The following is a 6,358-nucleotide window of genomic DNA, read 5'->3' on the forward strand; positions in this document are numbered from 1 at the left end:
TGGAGGCACCAAACAACATCAGCTAAAGGCATCCTGGGGGCTTTGCTGGGAGGGGCAGGGTGGCCACTGATGTCCCCGTGCAGGTCACCTCCAGCAGCTCCCTGTGTCCAGGCATCTTCCAGTGCTGGGCAGGAGCAGGAGCTGGGCACTGAGGAGAGGCAGCTGTCCTGGAGCTCCATCTAGTGCAATGCACCCTGCGTTTATTCTTGTCTCCACATTTTGGGATGCTCTGCCTCTTGGAGTCACAGCATTTCCAGAGACTTGTGCTTCACAATTCCCCCCATCAGTAAATCAGTGCAGGTGCAGCTGTTGCTGCTGCAGGTGACACAGGTGACACCATAAAAACACAGCTCAGGTGCATTTCCAACCAGGGAGGAAGCAAATGGACAGGGATTCTCTATTTTTTTTTTAATCCTCTTGTTAGTTTTCCAGTTGGAGGGGCTGCAAAAGGTGTTGCTCACAAGCACTGCAACCTCTGAAAGAGCAGTGCAGGCACCAGGGCTCAGGTGATGGAAACACAGCTCTGGTTTACAGAAGGATTCAGACTTTCCAGGTCTTGACACCTGCTCCATTGTCTTTGAAAGCCTCCACCACACCAGAGCTGCTCAGAGTTCCAGAAAATGGTGATTTCCCCTGAAATTCTTGCTGGAAGCTGTCAGCAAACAGGGAACTGCACCATGAGCGTGAGAGGGTGAGCTCCTGGTGTTGTTTTAAATGTCAGTGTCAAAAGAGGGGGAAAAAAGAAAAATAAGGAAGTCTTTTTGGAAAAAGGGCAAGGTTAATTTCCAAAGGAATGAAGGAAAAAGTGTGATGAGATCCTTCTCATTGCTGTTTCCCCAAATACACTCAGGTGGACAAAGAGACCAAGGATGTCTCTCCCCACTTCTCTGTGCAAATCCTTTTCCTAAAGCCCCTCTGCCATCCATGCCCACCACCACAGCCCTGGATCCCAGTGTTTTCCCCTCCTCCTCAGGGAAGCCAAGACTTTGTGCACGGCATTATATTTTTAACCACACCCAATATTCCAGGAGTTTCAACTCCTGAGAGGGAGGGGAGATTTAAACAAAGGGAGATGTGTAAACACCTGAATAAAGACATGAATGATTAACAGAAATAACTGTTAATAACTGTGAATTGTTTCCATGCCAATTGCCATGATGCATTAAAGAGGCTACAAGGGATTTCCAGCTATTAACAGGTGAGGCAGTGGCGTTAAATGAAGGTCACAGAGTGACTTACACATCGTGCTACAACACTTTTGCTCACTTTTGTCAGAAAAATTAATCCACGAACAGAGGTTTATGTCCAAAAAGGAGACAGAGGAGTCCTGTTACTTTATTTGAATAAAGGGAGAGGTTATGGGCATTTCCCATGGGGTCTCTCAAATTGTTAGAGGATGCAGCCTCCTTTTTATCCTAATTTCCCAGCCACATTTCCCTTTCTCTTTCCCCATTGGCTGAGGTACTTGAGAGGTACAGACTTCCTGCATCACCTAATAGAGACCTTCTTCCAATGTGTACTCCTCCTTTTTCTTTTCCTATGGAATTTATGGTTCTTCCCATTGCTTCTTTCATCTCTCAGTATCTGGCTTTACCTGCCAACAGACCCACAGTTTGTTTGTACAGACAAATCCCTCTCACTCCTTTCACTTTTTTAATAAATATCTCTGCAGTGCTATTCCCTGGGAACTCCTGCTTTACACACCTTACAACTGCTCAGCTTTCCATGGAATCACAGCATCATTAAGGTTGGAAAAGACCTCCGAGATCATCAAGTCCAACTTTTACCCAAACACCACCATTCCCACTAAACTATATTGCCAAGTGCCACATCCACTTGTTTTTTGAACACTTCCAGGGATGGTGACAACAAAATGTGGGGCTGTGCAGCAAACAGTGGGATATTCCCCAATGCACAATTCCAAAAAAAAAATGCCTGCTGGAGAAATATCAGGGAAATTCCATGCTGCCAGGCTTGGGAGTTTGAAAACTCTCGAAAACAGCAACAAAAAAAAAGAAATCAAAGCACAAACATGCTCATTCCTTGGAATAAAGCATGTGTGGTTTCCCATCCTGGCTCCAGGGCTGTGGGGTGCCCTGCAGGATGGGCTCCAGCCAGACACAGCCCCCCATCCCAAGGGGATGCTCCATCTTTGTGTGGGCCCATCAGCTGCTGGTTTAAATTGGCCTTGAGTTCTGTATGTCTTACAAAACCCTCTTAAAACAACTTCCAGAAATGCTTTTATTCCACGGATGTTCTGACTTGAATGCATCTGATCCAACCCCCCCAAATGACCCTTTTACAGCACAGCCTGAGCAGCCGAAGGGAAGCAGAGTTGTTTTCTCCCTGCTATCGCAATCAAGTTGTTTGGTATAAAATGTGGCTGAGAAGTGAATCCATAATGTTCCTGGCCATGCAAGGAAACTGCTATTACCAGGAGGAAAACGCAGGTAGTAGCTCTGTGGGTTTTTCTCCACTGGAACTGTAATTAATGTGGATGCTGTGCACTAAGTGCAGGGAGAAATACAGACTTCACAGCAGTGAAAATGCATCTCATTAACACTGGAACTACTGTATCGTCCAAATGCATTATGTTCAGCAAGGAAAAGCTGTGTAATTGAATTCCCACCAAAGCACAGTTCATCTGCATCAAATGGCACCGTGCTCATCCTGCAGCTCCTTCGGGCTGCTGCTGGAAATGAGGATTAATTAGGATACCTGCTCGTTACTCAGGGAGCAGGCAGACACGCTGTGGTCAGGCTAGGGGCTGCAGCAAGAGGCCAAGAGGCTCAAACCCCAGCCAGGCAGAGCAGGGGGACTCCCAAGATTTGGATCTTCTTGCACTCAGGATGCACCAAGGAGTCAACATTTTTTTGTTCCTGCAGAAAATGCTGGTAAAAAACCCCAACAATTCACAGGAAGGCACCTCTGCTGCATAAATACTTCAGTAATAATTAATAAGTGATTTATGGAATTGGTTTTGAATTATTCTAGGCTGGATTGGCTCGAGTGGCAGGGATGTGTATAAATCATTCTGTGCACAGCACCTCCCAATCCTAACACGCAGCTAATGAGCCCTCCGGAGCCGAACACGCTCCTCCTTCAGGAAGAACCCACTGATCTGCAGCATTTTAATGGGTAAATTATTATTAATTTAAATAAATACATTAAAAACTCCCAAATACAGCACAGGGGAGAGTTTGGGAAGGGGTAGGAGGAATCCAGACAGAACAGCAGAGAGGTTTTGGAGATTTGAGTGGGAAATCTGTGCTTTCACTACGTAGTCTTTCCATCAGATCCGAGTGGGACTAATCCATCTCTTTGCTACAGAATCTCCCATCCATAAGCCCCAGCACTGGGGTGTGTAAGGGCAGCAGGAGCTCATTGAACACATTTTAACTCATCATTATCATGTATTCTCCCTTTTCTTCCCCCGTCACATGCTCACCAGAGCCCCCAGCACACGGCTCTCCAGCATCCTACCAGCACAACTTCCAGGCTGAGAAACCCCTGCAAACCCAAACCCCAGAGTTATTCTGGGCAGAGGCATCTTGGGGCAAAGCAGCACACAGGGAGGAGCTCACCCCATCTCATGCTGGGGTCCTGGGATGATTTTGCTCCATGTTCACCCCAGACCCAGACTCCCAAAGTGTCCCCTGCAGTGAAAACAGATCAGCCCCCTCAGCATCCCCTTTGGGTGTCATTTTGGGCTGTAGGGGAGGCAGTGGGAGCAATCCATCACCTCCAACCTTTGGAAAAACAGGTACTGCTGGGATGTCATTTTAAGCTGCCACTTGGGTGAATTTTACTCCCTGGAGGTGCGAGGGATGCTGAGCCCTGGCTCATTCTGGCTCCCCAAACATGTGGGACGTGATCCCATCACTCCCAGGACCTCACTGTGCTCACCAGTGCCTGGGCTCCCATGCAGCCTGACACACCCCGTTACTTCTCTGCTTCAAATCCCATTATTCAGCTCTAACGAGGAAATAATTTTAATTAAGGAAATTAAAAATGTTTTTGCGTGTGAATTTTAAGTAGGTGTTAATTTGAAGGCATGAAAAGGAGCCCTCAGGCCGCCTCAGGATCTGTTTGTGTCAGGAGCAGCAGGGGATGGGGAGGGAGGAGGGGAAGGGCCCTCTGCGTCCCCTGGGGACAGCAAAGGGTCCCTGGGGAGCAGGGGCAGGGCAAAAAGGCAGGACCAGCAAAAGGCAGAGCAAACCTCCAGCTAAGGAGGGCTCCTGCTCATTCCATTCCTGCAGGAGGGTGGAGCCAGCTGGGAGTTGGTCTCTTCTCCCAAAAAGCAACAGGGCAAAAGGAGTAGGCCTCAAGTTGCACCAGGGGAGGTTTAGGTTGGATATTAGGGAAAATTTCTTCATGGAAAGGGCTGTCAAACATTGGAACGGCTGCCCAGGGCAGTGGTGGAGTCTCCATCCCTGGAGGAATTTAAAACCCCTGTGGATGTGGCACCTGGGGACATGGTTTAGTGGTGGGCCTGGCAGTGCTGGGAGAACAGTTGGCAGACACTGATCACAGAGGGCTTTTCCAACCTTAATGACTCTACAGATCTATGAAAAACAGCAAAAAAAGAAAGGTGTTGGGAAATCCTTCAGAGCAGCTCTGAAGCCATGAGGCCGCAAGGAGGGGCGAGAATGTTCCCAAGCTGGCCCAGGTCCCCGTGGGCTGCAGCGGCCTCTCGTGTCCCTCCCACGGGCAGCCCCCGAGGGCTGAGCTTCACCTGGAGATGCCAGGTCCTGGTTCCATTCCCTCCTTCAGTTGTTGCTGGTCTCCAACACCCCAGGACTCCACCAGCAGTGTCCCAGGCTTTCCACAGGTGCCACCAAGCCGCCGGGAGCTCAGCTGAGTGACTGTGCCACGGGGAGTTGGCTTTTGGCCAGAAGGAAGGAGATGCTTCTCATTTTGTGTCCTTGCAGCACAGACAGCCCAGAGAAGGCTGCGATTGCAAGGCTCAGCTTAATGCAGCTGGGTAAGAGTCCTATCAAAAACAGCAGCTAATTAGTTAAGTAATACCCAGGGTTATTAATGCTGCAGTTCTGCCATCACCCATGTATTTATAATAATAGTGTTCCCACTGTAATAGCATTAATCATAATGGATTTACTAAGAAATTAAGGGGGAAGGGATATTATCTCCCTCAGGAACAGCACTTGATAGCAGCCCTGCTTAGTGTGTGGATTTGGATTGGTTTAATTCTCAGTGTCTCACTCGTTAATCTGCTCTTCCAACGGCCCCTCACAATCACCTCTCTGGGAGTGCAACCACACGAGGATGGAGGCAGGACAAACACAGCCAGGTGAGGGGGGGTTCAGGCAGAGCAGCCCCAGGGAATCCTGGCAGAGGGTCAGCACAGCCACCAGGGTTTCTCATGGGGTGGGAGGGCATGGTCCTCTCCTGCCTTGGTGGGCAGTGTCCACTTCTGGCCATCATCCTCTTCTCCAGCCAGTTGGCTTATTCTCAGCTCCATGCTTAAAAGACTCTTTTAGTTTTACCTGGGGAGCAAGGAATATTCAGCATCTCTTCCCAACATTTATAACAAGCACTGAAAGGTTTTATTGAAACTTGTTTTCCCATAAACCTTTCTCCTCATCAGGCTTCTGGTTCAGGACACTTGGACTGACGGTAGCTTGTCCGAGCCAGGGAATGCAGTGAGACACCCACAAGGTCCACCACCTTCACCATGATCAGTGCATCAAGCTTTCACCAGCAGCTCCTGTCTGATAAAAATGAAAGCTTGATGTATCTCCTAAAAGTTAGATGTTCTGAATAAAACTAAATCCTGATGAAAATTAAAGCTTGATAAAAATTAAAGCCTGAAGTCCAAAGTGTTCCAATGATTTTTACCAGGAGTTCAGCTTTCCTTGATTAGTTTATGGCTGTGCATAAAGACAGAGAGGTTTTAACACAACTTGCATTAAACCCCTCTGATGCCTTGCTCGGGAGAGCAGAGATGCCCTGGAAGCCGTTCACCTGCCAGCAGGAAAACAAGCTGGAGAAAAAATGCTTCCAAACCTCAGAAACCACCGGAGCCCTCAGGGATGGTGTCCCCAGCATGGGCAGCTGGCTGTCCCCAGTGCTGGCCTCCAAGGAAATATGGGGATTCCACAGCTGGGAAGTACTTGGACTTATTGTCCCTGTCCTTTGAATCACCTAAAAGACCTGAGGACACCTGGTTCATTTTTTAACCCCAAATTCTTGATACACAAATAAACACATTTTCCCCTTTTCTTTGCCCATTTAATATTTTTTCTTTTCCTTTACTAGTTAAGGAGAGGGCTGGGCTGAGGTTCCTGCATGCCGAGGGACACTCCCATGCCCAGCCCGCAGCCACAGAGGCTGCAGG

This window comes from Corvus brachyrhynchos, unplaced genomic scaffold (genome assembly GCF_000691975.1).
Source record: "Corvus brachyrhynchos isolate BGI_N302 unplaced genomic scaffold, ASM69197v1 scaffold125, whole genome shotgun sequence".
NCBI lineage: Eukaryota > Metazoa > Chordata > Aves > Passeriformes > Corvidae > Corvus > Corvus brachyrhynchos.